This window comes from Varanus komodoensis, unplaced genomic scaffold, assembly GCF_004798865.1.
Source record: "Varanus komodoensis strain SLA01 unplaced genomic scaffold, ASM479886v1 scaffold10, whole genome shotgun sequence".
Classification (NCBI taxonomy): domain Eukaryota; kingdom Metazoa; phylum Chordata; class Lepidosauria; order Squamata; family Varanidae; genus Varanus; species Varanus komodoensis.
The window spans coordinates 32,149,057-32,168,297 of NW_025335269.1; the positions used below are offsets into that span (position 1 = coordinate 32,149,057).

A 19,241-nucleotide genomic window follows, 5' to 3' on the forward strand; every position below is an offset into this window, starting at 1 on the left:
CATAGTCACTGTGGTGAGATCTACTGTATCTCTAGTCAGATCACAGCGTAAGCAAGTATTACTTGTATCCTCTTTTGGCCTCTTTTTGGCACTGTGCAAGTAGCCACCCTGGATGTTTGTGTCTAACCTGCAGTGTGCAAGCATCAGGGAGTTGCATACAATCAGGTTACTAGGTTTGCTGCAGGAACTGCCAACATTTAGGCCAGTGTCTATCCTCTACTCGCTTTGTGATGGATTCTGCCCTATTCAGATAGTCCCCATTGTATGGAATGCTTTTATGCATACAATGTACAACAAGACTCCATGAAGGCGGAAAAGGGAAAAGCAGGAGGATAGGAAGTGTTATGGGGACAGTTTCTACTGCTGTCTTTCTAGATGTGGACTTCAATACCTATGCAAACAAACCTCATATGATGGAAAAACACTCCAAGATATGAAAGGGAGTGAAGAGCTAGGCCTGTCGAAACATGAGGAAGCTACCTACCACAAGAGGTTACGGACATCGTCTGAGAATGGGAAATGCTAAGTTATCCAACATGTAATCATTTTCCTCTGTTATGTGTGTGCATGAAATGCACTGTTTGGCTCCTCTGTCTCCGCACGAAGATTTCTTGGGTTGGCCTAATAGAAACTTACATTCAGTAAAATGGAACTGTGTAAGCTGTAAGAGAAAAAAAACCTGGGATATAAATATAATAATAAAAATACGAGGTGCTTAGAGGGCCCTCAGGCCAATATAGACAAATAGGATTTAAAAAAATAAAAATAAAATAATGCTTCTCGACAGACTGCCAGTTAAAAGGCACTGAGCAGCTCTTCATCTTTTACTCGTTTTTTTTTTATTCTTTTGGTGAAAAGAAAAGATGGAAAAATGTTAGGGAAACACAGGAGGTTTATGAGAGGAAAATGATGTTATCTAGCCACCCACTTCATAAAATTCTGTGAATGAGACTGGGTGATGATGCAATAAAAGTCTCATCTGGAAGTGACCCTGTATGCACAATAATGTACTATTTCTGACTCTACTTGCACCAGTTTTTAAATTTTTGACTTCATCTTTGGTCATGAATGTTCACTTCAGAAGCAAGTATCTTCTCAGAAGCAATTTTACAATTCCTCTGTTAACCCTTGCAGGAAGGAAGTGGAAAACAGGACTACATTCTTTCCCACTTTTTTTTTTTTTTTTGGACTTCATAAGGTAAGGTAACTTTTGGTTTTCGAATTAGATTAATTAATATCCTTCCAACCCAGAAATAAAAGGATTGGTTATAAGTGGATACACTCTTTTCAATTAAATAGTTCCATGAAATTTGCCAAAAGTGTTTTTATCCAGTATGGGGAGATTGAAAGAAAAGAAATTCACTGTGTGTTAGAATTTGGCCTTTGTCATACAGATGCATTGAATTATTATGCTTCTGCCTTTAGTTGGATGCTTAAAATATTCCTGGACAAGTCACCAATTGTTATGAAAAAAATAAGGGGCTTGCTGTAAAATTTCTTTGAGTACTCTAGTTGATGGAATCACAGGTTGTGCTAACTTGAAACGAATACCTGTTGACATTTTCTTTTGGAAAGCTTGCTCCTATTCTATTCATCTCAGTGGATTTCATGGGGCAGGACCCCAGTGAGTAAGGTTCATAGAAAGCAATTTTAACTTCATTGGAGGGTTTTGGGGTGGGGAGTGGGAAAGGGGATTAGCAAAGAGGACTTGAAAATGTGTTCCAGGTGACTACTTGAAGGGTGAGGAATAAATGTTTGATACTGAGTGGTGATGTCGTGGTCAGGAGAAATTAATATGGATTTGTATAAAGTACAGCACATTTTTATGGCACTGTAGGAATAATAATGACTTAAGGTTTTAGGAAAAAGTTTGAGATCTCCAGATTAGGTATGAGCTAATTCTCTGTATGTTTGGAAGCTTACTGCATTGAAATTACCTTGTTGTCCATTTGGACCCACCAAGTCAGGAATGGAAAGTAACGTAAAACAGATGCTTTCAGCAGGGTGACTTAACTGACACTACTATTACTGGTATTAGGGGAGTATCCATGGTGCTTATTATCAGTCATTTTCAAATATGTAGCAGGACCCAGCTGTTGCCTGCAGTGATCCCACATAATTTCTTCAGTCCTAGCTGATCGCAACACACTTGCATAGTTCAGGGGTGCACTGTTGGAAGCAATTTTTCCAGGAGGTTTGAAACTGCTGATACAAATTAGAAATTATTCCTGGTTTAGAGATGTGGAAATAACCACATTTTTTGCAGAAATGTAACAGTGCGGCCATCATATTATGTTTTCCCTTAGCCTTTCCCAATCAGGTCAATAGAAATAGAAGTCACTTCAGTAGGTAGAATATGGGCATTGGAAGGACTTTCTAAATTTTCTTTCAAACTTTAGGTAAAATAGTTGCAAAAATGAAAGCACTCTTACTTAGCATCCCATCATCATCTTAGGCTAGAGACAAGGAATGGCTTCCCCCATCCCAGAAACCTGAAAGGGATTTGAGGAGAACCCTAATGCTTGTGGTTTGTTGACCTTTAGCTCTGGTAAGTCTTCTTTGGCCAGAGGCAGCTGTGGGGCAAACAAAATCGATGTCTGCCACACCATGGCAACCATTGTCATTCTCAATCGACATTCCACTAGCACTGCTGTCAATTTACAGAAGCAAATGACTCCCTTGTAGCAAAGCTTTACTACCTATTCTTTAGGGAGGAATTCAAAATGCTGGTTATGACCTGTCACACCCTGTGCAACTAAGGACCTGGCTACCTGGAACATTACTTCTTGCTCTACGAACCTGCTTGAATGTTAAGATCATTCCTTGGGGATGATTATCTTAAAGATCATCTCTTGGGGGTTATCATCTTAAAGATCATCCCTTTATCAGAGGTGCAGAAGAAGGCCGCCTCAGTGACTGCTCTGCTGAGGGAGGGTAGGCTGGCTCCCTCCCTCTTGTCCTCCTGCTAGGTGGACCCTTGCTATGTTGAACACTCTGTTGGGCTAAATGTCCTTTTTATTGTCATGGTTGTGTTTTAGTGTATTCATGCCAGTATGGTTTTAGGGCACAATCCTATGGCCTCCTCACATCATCCGGGAAGCCATAGGCTTCTGGGAGGCCACAAGAAGTCTGAGGCTGTCCTGAGACTTGAATAGGACAGGATAGAAATGCAATAAATAAATTAATCTTGGACCTGTGGCTCTGGAGGCCAAGCAGCCACCCCTATCACAGCAGGCACAGAAAGAGACATGCTGGCTGCCCCTCCTATGGTCACAGCAGGAACTCAGAGAAGGAAAAGAGGGGTGCTGTCCTATGGGTGCGGGGAAGGAGACTGGGGCCTTGGGCTGATTTATATCCTCATCCCAACCTTCTCCCATCTCTGGCACTTTATCTAGACAGCTGAAAATGACTGTCTAAATCAACTGGCTGATACAATGTATAGTAGAGCTCTCCATGGCCACAGCTCATCCAGGTGAAGGATGCATGAAAGACTCTGAGGTCAGAGGTTTATGTGTATCACGGACACAGGGCCTCAGATTGTCCCCTTAATCTATGCTTTGAAGCCACAGTGAGTGCCATTTTCTTCTTAGAAAGGTGAAGTACAAAGCAAATAGAAACAAATCTTACATGATTGATCCAATTAGCTTTAATTCAATGAATCAATTAAATCTGCATGTGTTTTCAAAACATAGAAGGGATGGTGGTGGCAGTGAAGTTGAAAGGGTTCCCCATGTGTTAAGAAGTTGTACCAGGCCCTGAGAAACAATGCTGGGGCACTGCTGGTGAGAGCATGCGCATGAAACAAAACCCAGGAACAAATGTGGATGAATTCCCAAATAAGTTTGGCAATTGATTAAAAGCTAACAGAATACCATTGTTACTGTTCATAGCAGAGCTGTTCATCCACTCTGGAATGTAGTAGGCAAGTTCATACTTGTCAAGTTTCAAGCAATAGATGATTGCCTGGTGCAATATATTCAACTTCTGTGCTCATCTGTTTTGGTGGTCTTATGCTTAAATTCAGTGCTCATGTAGCAGCACATGTTGGCTTTTATGCTATAAGCTGTCTTGAACCTTTTAGGAAAGGCAGGAGAATATATTTTTAAAACAAATTAATGAAGAAGAAACAAGTTCTTCTGCATCTGCAAATGCCCAGGTTGATTTTTGAGTTCCTATGCGGATAACTTTCAAAATAAAATAAATGCATTTTTTTCCAAATTCATTTTCAGTTTGGCCCTGATGGCATGGTGGATTTTGAGCTACTTCTGTGGCTTTCATCAGCTTTAAACATTCTCCAAAAGTTGATCATACAGACAGAGGAGGGCTTCAGTTCTTCAATTCACTCCTTTCTAAATGAATGAGGTGATTTTGGATCAGACAAATCACAGTGCACCAGTATTCCAGAATATTCCTGGCACTCAGCCAGGCATAACTCAGGATGGTCTTCCTTCCTCTCTCTCGAAACAGAATGGTTTCAAGCTAAATTATCATAGAAATAACAACAATTATAGAAACAGAAATTCTGAAACAATTCATAACTAATTGTAGAAACAATAATCAAACCTAACAACATAAAAGCAGCAAAATCTTCAGCCTCAAACAACTCAGACCCACAACAATTGTAGAACTATACATTGTTTCTCTATGGCTCAATTTCCCTTTGCATCTCAATGCCATCCTTGGGTGAGACTTGTATGGCAAGTGTTCCAGATGTTCTGCTCTCCCTGAGAAGCTTTGTCAGAGTCTTGGAACCTTCTTAGTACAGAATTAAACCTTATTTCATGCCTGTGTAACCCACACCTTTTGTTTTGTTTTGTTTTAAGAGAAAAAAACCCAAACCTGCAATTAACGAGGCTATGCTTTTTCATTAGATGGATGAAATCCCATAGAGAGATACAGGTGAAAAAGTGGGAATTTCATGGAATGAAATTCTTCATACTCCCTTTATGCAATAGAGTTACTGACTAATTGGTATATATCATTGGATTAATATCACCTAATTTTTGAATAGGAAGGCAGTATGAGTGGACATGCACAAAGAAGAAACATGTGAAATATGAAAGCAAGAGCTCAACAGGGAACAGTAGAAATGTTTCTGCACCCAGTTTCTTAATTTAGGAAAATTGTTTCTCTCAAAATAGAGAGCTGTTCTGCTTCATCAAACCATGTCTCCAAAGATTCCCAGATATTAGAAGGCGAGGCAGTGAAAGTTAGATTCATGATAAAAGTGGCGTCAATCAACACTCAATTATGGCGGAAAATTTGAAATCTAGTGCAGATGAGGCCAAAAATAAAGTGTGTGAGATAAATGAATGCAGCCATGCAGGTCTGTATTTAGAGAGGATGTGAACTGAACCGTAATAAGTGAACAGGGTCTCCGCAACATAAAGAGTGGGGTAACCTTTTCCTTTGTCTCAGTGCTAATGTATCTTGAGTCTAGCATTAGCACATTAATAAGAATATTATTCATGCAGACGTTTAGAAGCAACTTGAAACTCTGTTAAATCCAACCCGTTCACTGATCCTAGAGGTTGTTCTTTTTAATAACGCTGAAACATTCTCTCCTGGTTTATGAAGGTCTAGCTTTTTAAAAAAAAAAATCTGCATGTTAGGTATTATGGCGGTCCAGTGTCAGGGAGACAAAGGCCGTGAAAAAGGAATGGATGGGAAATGCACCTACACATGAAAATAATACACTAGACTAAACAAAAAACCTCCTCTTAATATTACATTCTTCTCATTTATCTGTAAATATAGGCCTCCCCAGACCAGTGTCTGGGACTACAACTCTCAGCATTCCTGACCATTGGCTGTGCCGGCTGAGAGTTAAAGTCCAAAATTTTTGCAAGGTAGCAGGTTGAAGAAGGCTGCTTTGCTTGCTGTTAGCATACTTTACAAATAACCACAGGGCCCCCATGTTTGTGCTTGGGCCTTCATGTTTTGAGGGATGCTTTGAACAACATTAGGGGAATTGCTGCTCCCAGCCTTTGGAAACTTGTACTGTTCGATGGAATAGCTATTCTGGGACATTAGGCTTGACCGTTTTTATCTCAGCACGGATTGTGCTAGCCCATGAGAACACCAAGACGCTAGATTGCTTGTTTTTACAGACATTGGTGAGTCCACAGGAATCTCTTCAGAAATGTGGTTCATTCGGCCCAAATTTTGGCAGTGCTCATCGCCTGAACATGGCTCGGTATGGCTTTGCTTTTGAGGCTTTTATTCGTCTTTTGTTGGCTTAAAGGCAATATGGTCCATTTGGCTTTATGTTGTGACAGTGCAACTTGTAGCAGATACTGCAATGGGTCATGCGAAAGCTTCTGAGCTAGATGCAGGCGGAAACACCCCGGAATAGAGGGCATGTACCTGTATCCTGGATCAGCTCCAGGTTGTGGAGCTCATGGGGCAAGAAGCACATTGCTGCGGCTTCTGCCTTTTCTTTCCTTCTGACTGCCTGGGCTCAGGCTGCACCACTGCAGGGCCCTGAGGGAGAGGGCAAGGTGAGCAGAGGCCGCTGCTTCTCCTTTCCCCGCTTGCTTCTCGCTCACCTAGAGAGGGCAGAGAGCAGGCCGGGACACCCTGGAGGGCAAGGGCAGGATCGGGAGGTCACGGAAGATTGGACTGGGGGGCCCTGCTGGAGTATGGGCCCTGACAAATGCCCAGCAAGAGCAGGCCTGCTTGCCTCCTGTGTGCGTACATCCTTGTGTGTGTGGCAGCCTTTGCCTGACTGATCAAAAAATTCATTGTCCTTGGAGTGCTGGTATGATAGCTCTCCTTGGAGAGGGAACCAATAATGACACAAAGGCAGTGTTGGGTTATAACCTTCCTGCCATGCCTAACCCTTTCGTGCCATTTTGGAAACAGGGTCCCCAGATCATGTGAGGATGCTACCTTCTTATGGAACCTAGTTCTGGATTTGGAGCATTTGAAAGAAATTAGGTGCCATGTCATTAGGAAATGCATGAATAACAGTAATTAACACCCATACAGTGAGTTTCACTGTATAAAACAGATGCATACAGACAGCGGCACTGTGACGACGGCCAGGAAATTCAGCCAGCTTAGTGTTGCCTCATCCATTTTCATCTATCAGTCTCTCTCACAAACTGTGGCTAAGTATATTTGCTCCTGTTGTGCCTTCCAAGATTGTATGTATCAAAGAATTTCCTGCTCTAGAGTTGAGATCCTTAGCAGTCCTTCATCATGTTTTTCTTGTCATCAGGTAGAGGAATAAGGATTTTTTTTGAAAAAAATTCCTAACATAAACAAGAATATGAAAAAGAACAAGCTAAAATGAGCAAAGCAAGCTAAAATGAACAAAGTTGCCAAGGGAATTTCAAACAAATACAACCTTTATATTCAGCCAGGTGGATTTTGACTTCCATTGCTAATGAGGTACCTTACTATCAGATGCTTATCTGAACTGACTCTTCCGTCAGACCAAACCAGACAATAGGTAGAGAAATAAGGAACCAGGCTTACCAAATTCTTCTCCTTATGTTTTGTTTTCTTTCAACTGAGAAAGTAGTTTGCTGATAGTTGTTCTACACTATGGCTCTGCACATAATTTTACATAATTCCTGAATGCTTTCACATGGTGTTAGGCAGAATAAATCTGTGTGCTAAAAAGGACTGTCATCTCTGAATTGAGACTCTCTCTTTTTCTCTTTAAAGGTCGTGAGAGCCATGTAGTATGATTCACACTACTTGGGACAGAATACCTTGCACAGCTTTTAACCTAAGCTCTTCTGACTTTTTGTGCAAGTGTGTTGCAAACTTTAAAAAATCTGCAAGCGCAGGATCACATGGGACTGGCCGGTTCCGTGTGACTCAGCAGTTGTCATCTTGATGTTCAGGTGGTGCAGTTACATCATGGGAAGTACACTTTTCTGAGTAATCTACTATGCAGAATCCATCTGTCAACCACACCTGTGTGTGTGTCTTTTCACGAATGCTACCTCGCCCGATAGTTCTCCTTAACCCTTCCGTGTTCATCAGCAAGAAAGTGTCCGAATTTGTAGCCAATCTGTACATTGCAATTACATGCCTGTATTTGTCACATGATGTTTGGACTAAGTTGAAAGTGCTGGTGCTCACCTGTAAAGTGTTGAATGCTTTAGGATTACCATTGCTTGGACTCTTTTCTCTGATATCAGTCTACCTGTGCCTTGAGCTCTACATTGTGATTTTTCTCCAGGTGATTCTGCCATTGGAAATAAGGTGGGTGGTGATTAGAGAAAGAGTTCCTTTTGGTGGTGGCACCCCACCTGTGAAATGCCCTCCCCAAGGGAGGTTGGCGTGGCACCCACTTCCCTATCACTTTGTCAGCAGTCAGTGTCTTCTCTGTTTTACTGACCTACAAGTTCATAACTCCTATGCTACTGTGAATTTTTATTGATTGTCGTTTTGTCTTACACAGTGTTGCCATTTTTATTGTAATATTTGTATTTATAGTCTTCAATGCTCTATTCTGGAAATGCTGATTGGCCCTTGGAAGGTAGGGTACAAATGAACTTTAGAAAAAAATAAAATAAATTTAGGATGGAAAGCTTTCAGTTTTCAAAGGAAATATAGTTGGATTGTCCTCAACAAATTAGCCGATAAACACCAGAGCATTATGCAGTGAGAGACAAATAATGAAAGGTAAAATGCTAGTTCTGGATCCAGTACACAGGAATAAGTCACCTTTCAGGGCTGTGGGCACATTTGACAATTTGAGAACCTGGCTTGGATACCACCATAAATGGCTGTCCTGGGAAGTGTGACCAAGGACAGGTAAAGACTGAATGCAAGGCAGAGGTGGGACTGAGGTCCAACACACTAAATAGCTTCCTCAAACCCAGAGTCTTGAGTATCACCAGAAACCGATTTAACAGATATCGAAGCTTCCCATAAGAACATACATTTTTTTAAGAAGGAGAAGGGCATGGTACCTTGGTGGGCACCAAGAAAGGTGTCTGGTGACACCTCGGTGCCCATGGGTTCCATATTGCCTGCACTTGCAAAAGATAGTCGTGTGAGAAGACTACTTGCAGAAATGGAATGAGGCAGCGCTCTCTGGGGTAGCAGCAAGATGTTAGAAGACATGGTTGTATGTACCATGGCCTATCCTTTGCCCCTGGGAGCACCCTGCTGCCTTCAGGTGTAGTGGAGGAAGCTGTCCCATCAGCAGTGTTGAAATAAGGTTCAGCTCTGGCTGGCCTCTGTACTTGGAATGGGGAGGGAACCATCTTGTCCTTTTCCTTGGGCAGCAAAATGTGCTGAGCTGACCTTGTGTTCGACCTTCCTGTGCTATATTTTGTTTCTGGGCATAATCCCCCTGTGCTGTTAAACATCCTTGGCACTGAGATCTGTTGTACAGGACTAGACTGCTTGTGTACCTGTGACCATTTGGCACCACTGTATGAAGCTTTGGTGAGATTTAGCACTCCACACCGTATAGATGCATAGTTTTGAATGTATGGCTTCTGCCTGTGCAGGCCTCAGTCCCACAGGCAATGTGAACAGATGCTTCCACAAGCCGGTCGTCGTCATTGTTACTGTCATCCGCTGTTACTGGATGAGGGTGATTGCAGAAAGTATATATTTCCCTTTAATTCAGCCACTGAATTGAATAGTGGATTTTTACATTCTGATGATGAAAAAAACCTTTTTATTCATTAGTGATTATAGTGTCCATCATGCATGTAATGTATTTAAACTATTCAACACTGTGTGTGTGTTTTCCTTAGTCCTTATTTAGTCTCAGCAAAAGCTAAATCTGGCATGTCTAGGATGCACGTCCCACTGATGAGAGCACATGTATATGATGCATATTTAAGCTTGTGGGCACAAATTCAGGAAAGGGGACAGAATCCATTCCAAGAAGGATAAGGTGCATTTTAATTCCTTCTGTTTCCTGGCCACAGAAGAGTCATGTTAAGCAGTGCTTAAAACACAATTGTGCAATAAAACATACTGCTCACACAATCAAAGGCAAAAACCCAATTCACAGATACTGGAATTGTTTGAGACGGTTTTGGGGACTGAATAGGGTGAAAGGCTGGTTTGTTCCAGAGTGGAATACCTATGGAGGCCTTTTCTGTGAGCAATACTATGACTTCATTACCATGTCAATTCTGGGAAAGGCCTCTGATTTAACACAGCAGTTGGCTGAATCCATATGGAGCTGATGAACCTCTGGATGAATAGTGAATGGAAAAACTGCTGGAATCTGCTTTCAGCTTTTTGTTCCCAGGATGACCAGTGTAAAAGACCTAAGAACTATACAGCACAAATGGTATACAAGAGAAATCAGTCTGTTTAAGGTTTAAATGTGGTCTTCTATCCTGCATTGTTCTGTGTGTACGTGAACTGAAACACACATTCCAATGCTCTCATGTCCTTTTCCCACATTCTGGGTTGATCCAGGCAACCGTTTCACACAACACATTTTGTAGAGATTGTGACTGAAGATTACCTTGCAGCTCGATGGGATGAATTGGGTGACTGACTGACATAGCTAAGTCGCATGCACACTGGCCGCAAGTTGCAGTGGTTAAGTTGCCACTTGTTAAATGGGCAGCTGCGCCACTTCTCTGTGTTTGGCTCCAGTCACTCTTTCGCATTAATGGCAAAAGCCAACCAGTGGAGGAAAAGGCACCTGGTGTTAAGCAAACGCACGCTGGCAACAGCCCCTACCCAGCAACAAGTCCTGAAAACAGCATGTTCTCCAGCAATGGACCGAGGAAGCAGGATGTCGTGACAGTAAAAAAGCTAGAGAGCAGAGCCCTGGAATGTCTTCTGTTTGTCCTGTCCAGTGGGAATATTCAGATCTTCCCATTGGTACAGTCATGTATGTCCACTAGGGTTACATGCTTTAAGAGTGTGACACATCCCTGCAAGTGCCAGTACAGTAAATGAAAAGGCTCTTTGGCATTATCTGATTTCCTTTCTGGCTTGGGAAGTTAGAACAGATGTCACAAGAGAGGACAAAATGGATTTTGCCCACCAAGAAGAGCTTTTCTTGCCTCTGTTAACAGGAGGCTCCTTGAAATGCTAATGGGCACAGTTTGTGTTGCTGGGAGTTTGCATACAGAGGCTGGGAAACAGCTCTGAGTCCTAAAAGAAAGAGGGGAAAGCCCTTTTGTTATGAGTTAAGGAAATCTGCTTCTTCAACAGAAAAGCACATTGAATGGTGCAAGGCTTTTAGAAGTACAGCAATCTCCTATACCCAAACAATGCAATGAACTATACTGTTTTGACAGGATATGACATGCATTACAATGTTCAGTTGAATTTGCATAAAGGTTTTACCTTCTCCGCTTACTGTAGTTAGGATATGCATGGTGGAAAACCACAGTATGGGTTTCTACTCTGCCACTTCTGCTAAGTGTTCTGATTCTTTATATATATACTTTTTCCTTTCAGTGATCTGAGAATTCAGGATTGGAAGCGTATGGTCTGTATGCTGGACTCTCCTGTTTTTCAGTCATGACAAATGGAGCACAAGTCTCTCTGATTTTTGGTTGATAAACCCCACTTAGAACATTGCACTTGATTAATATCTGCATCACCAGCTCTTGCTCAGTGCTTGTGTGTTTGAGACATCAAAGCTTGATCCTGAGAAGCTTGAAAAATCAATTTTACACACTTCAAAGAGAGCAAGTTGGGTCTCTTTGCCTAATGTGTGAAGTAGAACACTGCGCATATTAGTTCACAAATTTTTATAAGTTGATTTCAGTTGAAAAAAATGTTTGCTTTGGCAGAGATACTTCTAAAGGTGCAAGAGAGAAACTGGGAGAAATGAAATTAAGCCTGCATGTTTAAGTGAGACTGATTCCCCTTAAAAGTATTCTAATGCTGCACATCGTTAGCCTTTCTCACACGTTCGCACTGGATGCCAGCGGAGTCATGAGATCACGGCAACAAGTCATGACTTAAACTTGTTCATTCAAATGTGGAACTGACCCTATGCGCATACCAACTTTAAACCCATGTGCTCTGTGTGCTGGGAATTAATACTGAAAGCCATTGCTGCTGCTTTTAGGATTTAAATGACTATGAGGAAGGAAACTTGGCCTTTGAATGGGCGGTTTTATCTTCAGGAAGTTCAGTGAATGATGGTCTGTCAATTTCTATGAGGTCATAGAGCTGATGTTGTAATTACAATGCTGTCAAGTGGTCTCTGACTTACAGCGACCCTGTGAATGAGCGCCCTCCAAAATGCCCTGCCCTTGACAGCCCAGCTCAGCTCTTATAAACTCGAGGCTGTGGCTGCCTTGATGGAATCGATCCCTCTCGTGGTTGGCCGTCTCCTCCTCCTCGGCCGCCTCCCGCCACCTTGGCTTTCCCTAGCATTATTGTCTTCTCCAGTGACACAGAGCTGATGCCACACAACAAAATCCAAATTGCCTCTGAAACAAGCTGCCCCCTCCGTTGGCCCGTTGGTGCGCTGCCTTCTAGACTGGGAAGGCCTTCCCTCTAGTGCCTGCATCACGCTGTGTCATAGCACGCGGATGGTGCTGGGAGAGGGCTGTAGCCTCAGCACTGCTGGTTCCTCTGTGGCTCCAGAATGGAGAACTGCAGGAAGTGGCTGAGTCCAGTCTGGCCCCTGTAAGGTCTTTCTGCTCCACCTGCGCTGGGTGGGTTGGGCATCACTCCTAGAGACATTTAACAGATTTTGCCTCAATAATACAACATGGGTTGACACTGCATAGCTCCATAATAGGGCTGAACATTCTTACCTATTCCAGTTGCATGTCTCCACTTTTCAGAAAACCGCATCAGAGCGACTGTTTCCATAATCCAGTGGAATGCACTGGTATACTTCAGTGAGTATATGAGCCCAAATGATAACAATCTGAACCGATAATATTTACTGCAAGAAGTCCTATCAGTTGGCCATATTCATTGTCCTTTGTTCACAAGGCAAAATGAGCTCATGTGACAAATTGATATGCAAATTAGGATGAGCACCAAGAGAGGAAACAGATTGAGATTTTATTTCCCCCTCTGAATATTGTCTATATAGCAGGACAGACCTGATTCTCTGGACCTTGACAAGACCTCTTGCCCTCCCACTGCCCCACTACATCCAAGAGCAGGCTCCCCATGTTGTGGGGCAGCAGCGGCAGTGCTCTTTCCTGTGCTAAGGATGGTCTTGGGTCACACGAGAGGAATCCCTGTGGCGATGTTCCTGCCCCACACCATTAATATCCCAGTTTCTGGAGCAGCAGCACTTGTTTGGGGAGAATCTGCAGTAGCACGTGTTGGTCCTATATGGCTTGGGGCTTCTCATGCAACTCTAGCTGGCCAGGTGGTCAGCTTCACAGAGGAGAGTTTTTTGTTTCAAGAAATGGCAAGGACAGTCTTGTTGTTGAAGGCATCCTGTATTTCAAGAGCTGTCTGGCCCAAGCTTGGTTAAAAGATAAGGAATTAGGAGCCAGAGATGCTTTGAAGCTGCCCACTGATTGTTAGCACCTGAGCCACAGACTGAGCAGGTGGACAGGAACACAGGTCACCTTGCCACAGGCTTGCCTGCTATTGTGGAATAGATTGCCCTTTCTCAGAAAAATTATTTCTACATTAGTAATTTTTATGCAAGTAGATATCCTCTTTTTGCATGCTGTGCGAGTGGTCACCCCACACAAACCGAAAGCATTTGCCTTGTACTCTCGGGCTTCATTCTACTGTTAGTGTCTGAAGTGAGGGAAGGCCATCCTGGGGGCAAGGAACCATAGTACTTACTCTGACTACTTACCTGTACTTTGCAAAAACTGTTCTGCAAAAAGTTTCAGGCGACACGGCTCCAGCCCAGAAGGGGCAGTGCAGCTCCTCATGACCAGGCCAGCTCCCCGCTTCTCTCTTGCTACAAGAGTGTCTACTGCTCCTCTGATGCTGAAACGGAAGAATTATCACTTGGTTACTGCCTTTTTCCTGAGCAGGATGCAATGTCGCCGCCTTAATGTGCTTGTAGATTACCTCTGCTGCATTGTCAAAATCTCAAAAGTTAACCAAGCAAATTGACAAGGCAAGGCTGCCTGCAGCAGACTGGCTAATGTGTGCCAGTCATCTTCACAAAGAGCCTGGGGAAAATGGCACTGAAAGAAAGTTAACTGCCCTCGTGTATCTCAGAAGCACTGAGGAAAAAAGTGAGAGACGTAATTCCTTGTGTAAAAAGCCCCAGTGGTGGGGGAAGGCGTAGCTCCCACTTGTCAATGTCACTTCTTATTTATTTATTAAAACATTTATATGCCGCCCCATTCGCCGAAGCCTCGGGGCGGCTCACAACATGAAGAAAAATACAATAGTAACAATATAAAAATAATATAAAATAAATAACAATATAAAAGAAGTCGCCCTGGCTTCTTCCCATTATGGGTGGAACTGACACTTGTCCAAGTCATCCCCACATTCATCTCCACTCCAAGAGCGGTAGCTGGGCAGGGAGAAATGAGTTGGGCAGGCAGATGCAACTGCTGCTTATGGGGCACCCCAGTTGTTCTAGCCTGGTCAGGGGAATAAATGATGAAGGGAGGAAACTGACACGTCTCACATCATCCTGCGAGAATGACGTTGACAAATAGGAGATAAAGCCTACCCCTGTGCTCCGTTTTGGAGCATTTACTGCTAGGTTTACTGCATTTCAATGCATTTATGCAAATCTCCCTCAAGGTGGTTGTTTTGGCATGAATCTCCCTGAAGTTGGGAAAAGAATGCAGCTAATTGGGGCAACAACTACCCACACTTGTCCCAACTGCTCCATCCCATCCAGTGGCTGCTCTCTCAGAGTTTAGGGCACAAGTGTGATGGCATAAAAGCAAGAAGATGACATCAACAGGTGGGAGTTATTTCCCCACCCACAAGATGGTGCTCTCTTTGTGACGGAGGGCTTTGCTCACTTTGTAAATATTTCTCCTCTTTGTTAATGACGAGTGCTCAGGTAGGCAGATTCCTTGTCCGCTTCATCCCTCGAGTACAGTTGTTCTTTCTGTCTCCTTGTGTAGTGCCTGCTCCACTTGCCTTTGGCACTTCCCTTAATAGGGAGATAAAAGTGCCTGCTTTTCTTCTGGAACTACAGTAATGCAGGTTATTCAGTGAGCAAGGAACCCTCTGTGGCTTATTCTCAGGGTGCTTAGCATGATGTATGAGCCTGCCTACTTGTGGGTTGGTGGGGGACCAAAGGAGAGGCAAACTGGTTCACATCATGGATGTAGCTCATCACAACCCACAATGGTGGGTTGCAGTGTGTGCAGGAAGCCGTTTTGAGTATTCAAGCTGTGCCAAGCAGGTGCTCTGGGTTATTGTCCTGTGAACTTGATGAAAGCACGTTCTTGTGGTTAATAAATCTCTCAGAAGCCATGGGAGTTTTCTGGATTTTGGGTGGTTTGCTGAGCATGTCAGTGACCCAGCATCAGTGGGTTTGGATGTCACAAGCTGGGTGACTTGCAGTACAGCTGCAACCCAGAGAGCCTAAACCAGTATGTGTGTGAGAGAGGCAGGTAGAGGAGGACCTTGGTCTCGCTCATGTGCTGCTTGACAGACCAGCCTGGAGAGGATACAGCCCTTGGGGATAAAAGATGTTGCCCATCCATTTTCCAGCATAAGAACCTAATTTTTAATGCAAGAGAGCATGCCTATGCTTTTATGTACCTAGCACATCCTGTTCCAAGTAAATCATTCAGTTACATGAATTAAATGCTGCTGTACAGGAAATTGTTCTTACATTCTGCATTTATTTCCTGCTCAGCTGTGTCCTGTGAACATGCTCAGGGCTTAGGCCACTTTTCAAGTCTCATCAGCCCCAGCCAGCATGGCCCATGGTCAGGAATGCTGGGAGTTGTAGTCTAAAGTGGTTCTTTTTTGGGGGGGGGGTACCAGTTTGGAGAAGGCTGGATTAGGAAGTGGACAGCCCTAAAAAACGGGATGGTTAAGCATGCTCAGAATACTGTACGGAGAACCTCAGCTAGAATACAATTTAGTGAAAGTCCTTCTGTTGGCTTGCATGCCCATTGGACTCATTGTGCAGGCATCTGTGCAAACAAATGTTCCAGTGGTTTGCTATCAGTCTCCCAAGTGCAGCAAATTATTTAAAAAAAAACACTGAAAGTGCTTCAGTTCAAGAAGTTGATAGCAGTTGCGGTTAAATTTTCTAAGAAGATCATGCGGAGGTGTTTCGACAGAAGGGAAAGAATGGCTTTTTGTGCATGCTTTATTAGGAAGTGGTAAGTATATTTGTCTCAGTGTGAACCATACCTATTTCTGGAAATGGTAGTTTAATATTTTTTCCTCTAGAAGGTAGAAAGCTTTATTCTTTGGAGAAGTTCTCAGATGCACTGATACTATTTTTAAAAAACCGGTTCTAGACTAGGTCATCCCATAATCTTTTAGCCCTGTATTTGACAACAGAAATGACCAAATAGCAAACTTCAAGGTGTATCAGTAATATTTTCCCAAGTGTTATTCGGAGGAATATAGTTCTCTGCAAACTTTGGGAAGTCAACGGTAAATGGTGAAGGACTAACACATTGTAGACCATTTCCTTCCTTATATTCCTTGGTAGTTCCTCAGTTTAACTAAAGGCATCCATGCCCCAAATTTGCACAAGCAAGATTGCCCTGAAAGGTGCTTCTGTAACTACCTGCAACTGGAGAACACTTTCTCTTTGTGTGTTGTGTTACCCACACCAAGCCCTTGGGTTAGGTCAAGGCGCTTAGAACACTCTGACTTTTCAAAGCAGTGTTGTCAACTTTTTGCCCTGCTCTTGTGCCTTCAAAAACCCTATAACACATATAAATTCAATATGTGGAATTTCTTCTGCTGCTTAATCTTCATACTAGAAAGGAATTAACCTGCTAAATTTCAGTGTCAGGCTGTTGTGAAACTCACAGAAACAGCGACTGGGCCAGCAAAACTGTTGGCAAGTGTAATTTAAATAAATAAAGCAGGGTCGGGTAGGGGCGTGCATAGATCTGCTTCTCTTTCAGCTGAAGTTCTGCTCTGTAAAGTAAGGTATCTATTCTACATGGCTATTTTATTTTTTATTGTTGGTTGTTTTTTTTTTTTTTTTTGTTACAAATAAGCTTAAGCTGGGGTCACATGGTGGAGAACCATAGCCAAAATTCTTGCTCAGAAGGCCTAAAGCCTTGCTACTTAGATACCCTGCTAATCCTACTATAGTTCTTAATAAAGAGTTGTTTAATTCACTTGGGCAACGTGTGAAATCCATTAATAGTTGAATTACAAAGAGGCCAGCAGCTGGCTCTCCTCTCAGCCTGCCAGCTTTCCTCAGCAGATTCAGGTAAATTCATGTTATACCACCACAGAGAAGGCCAACTGATTCAACTTGGAGTTTAATAAAGAATCTACAATGACCCCTACTTTTATATTTCCAATGTATAGCTATCTCTGCCAGTCTTAATGTATGTTGAGTATATTAATGTTGGCCATGAGGAGCTCCAACACCCCCACTCTTCTATACAATGTTTGTATCTCAGCTTCCTTGTATGGTTTCAAGAACCATACAAGGAAGCTCTTATTTAATCTATTCCTGAAAACTTGTAAGGGAGTTGAGATACAAATTCTCTATGGAGGACAGAGTTTAGTTATGTAGGATAAAGAGCTAAATAAACTTTGAAACTTAAAAGAGGAGCAGATATTTGATAATATCCCTACACTGACCAAAATGCAGATGGAGTGTGATCTCCAGATGGAGCAAGATATCAAGGAACAAGTGTCTTTTTAAAAAAGAATACACCTATTGTTAATAGCCCCTATTCTGTTTCAGATGCTAGTTTGTATTACTTTGCTAACAATTACATCCTCTGGGCTTATATAAGCATGGGTACACTCAGTCTCTGCTGCATCCTGAACCCTTGGTGAGAAGAAGCGGGAATCTTTTCTAGAGCAGAAGGATGAAAGCTATACATGTGATATACTTTGGTGAATCTAAATGATTGGTGGGCATGATTTTGAAGGTGTTCTTTGTTCAATCTATTACTTTTTTTGTGGTAAACTGTTTCTGGTGTTGGTATTGTTTCTGCTCATAAACTGTATTAAAATGTTGAGTGCTCGCTCGCGCTCTCTCTCTCTCTCTCTCTCTCTCTCTATGTGTGTGTGTGTGTGTGTTTGCTGTTGCTAATTTTAAAACTGGTATGTTTCAGTTTTAGTTATATTGTGCATATTGCAATGCACTGGAAATGTTAGAATACCAGCATTCACTTATCTTGCAGTAAATGTGTAATTTCCATACTTGATCATTCCCATAGCACTTTGATCTGTATTTAGTTCTGGAACTTCTTGAGAATGCCAACTGACATATGGATAGATATTTGATAGCAAGATTTTCAAAATGTTTTCGCCAATGTTCCTCACCAAAGGCTCCTGAGAAAATAAAGTATGCATTACAGTAGGCACTTTAAAAACCCTGTCTTTTAATACTTTACTTTCTTTTGAAGGAAAAGCAGCCACTTGGGTCTTCATACTGTCACTGCACTTATGATCTGGACTGGGCCCCTGTAATGATTTCCAGTAGGAAATTTATTCCTTCCCAAGCTACTATTTGCCTCCTGCTTACTGCAAATAACACCGTTGGAGGTAAAGATGATACCTTCAAGCGAGTGGGGGTGGGGCTTTGTGCATGTACACATGTGTGAGTGGTGGTAGGGAAATGGTGTAAGTCCCTAATCAAGATTATGAGAGTAGCGCTAGATAAGAACCCCATATGGCAACTTTGCCTACAAAAATAAAAGTTAAAAAAATTGTAAAAGTTCACTTTCTAGCAGTGGAGAGGCCAGAGCCAAATGTGAACAGATACAGATATTTTGCTATTAGGTACACAACAAGCCAAAAATCAGTCCTATCCAGGTATTCTTTCTCCCTAACTTGTGCAAAGTTTTCTCCGTCAACTTTGTAAGACAGAGTGGAGTGGAGTAAGTATCAGCAACTCAAAAGGAACATAGGCTGGAGGAAAGCCTGCCGGTCTGCATTTGGTTTGTGGACTGGAGTTCTCTTCCTTGGTATGAAGCAGTGGGAAGCTCTGTCCTTTTCTTAGAGAAGAACCAGGAAACCAAGTATCCAGCTGCAATGGCTCATCAAGCCAGAGAGGCTCAGCGGAGTACCTCCTTCTTTACCCTACGAGGATGAAAGGTCTATAGTCATCCTTGAGATGCGAGGGGAGAAGACAGTAAGAAGCACAGAGCAAGGTAGTAAGCGATTTCACTTGCACCCGCCGGAGTGGAGTGGAGTGGAGTAGAATATAA

General features: G+C 42.6%; 1 long non-coding RNA gene across 1 annotated transcript; it reads right to left on the bottom strand.

Moving 5' to 3' along the window:
- Positions 1-3,623: 3,623 nt before the first annotated feature.
- LOC123017299 lies at positions 3,624-14,142 on the bottom strand. The gene is made up of 3 exons (XR_006413577.1): positions 13,963-14,142; positions 13,742-13,878; positions 3,624-4,349 (listed from the first exon to the last, which is right to left on the bottom strand). It is a non-coding gene; the product is annotated as an uncharacterized LOC123017299 (long non-coding RNA).
- Positions 14,143-19,241: the final 5,099 nt, after the last annotated feature.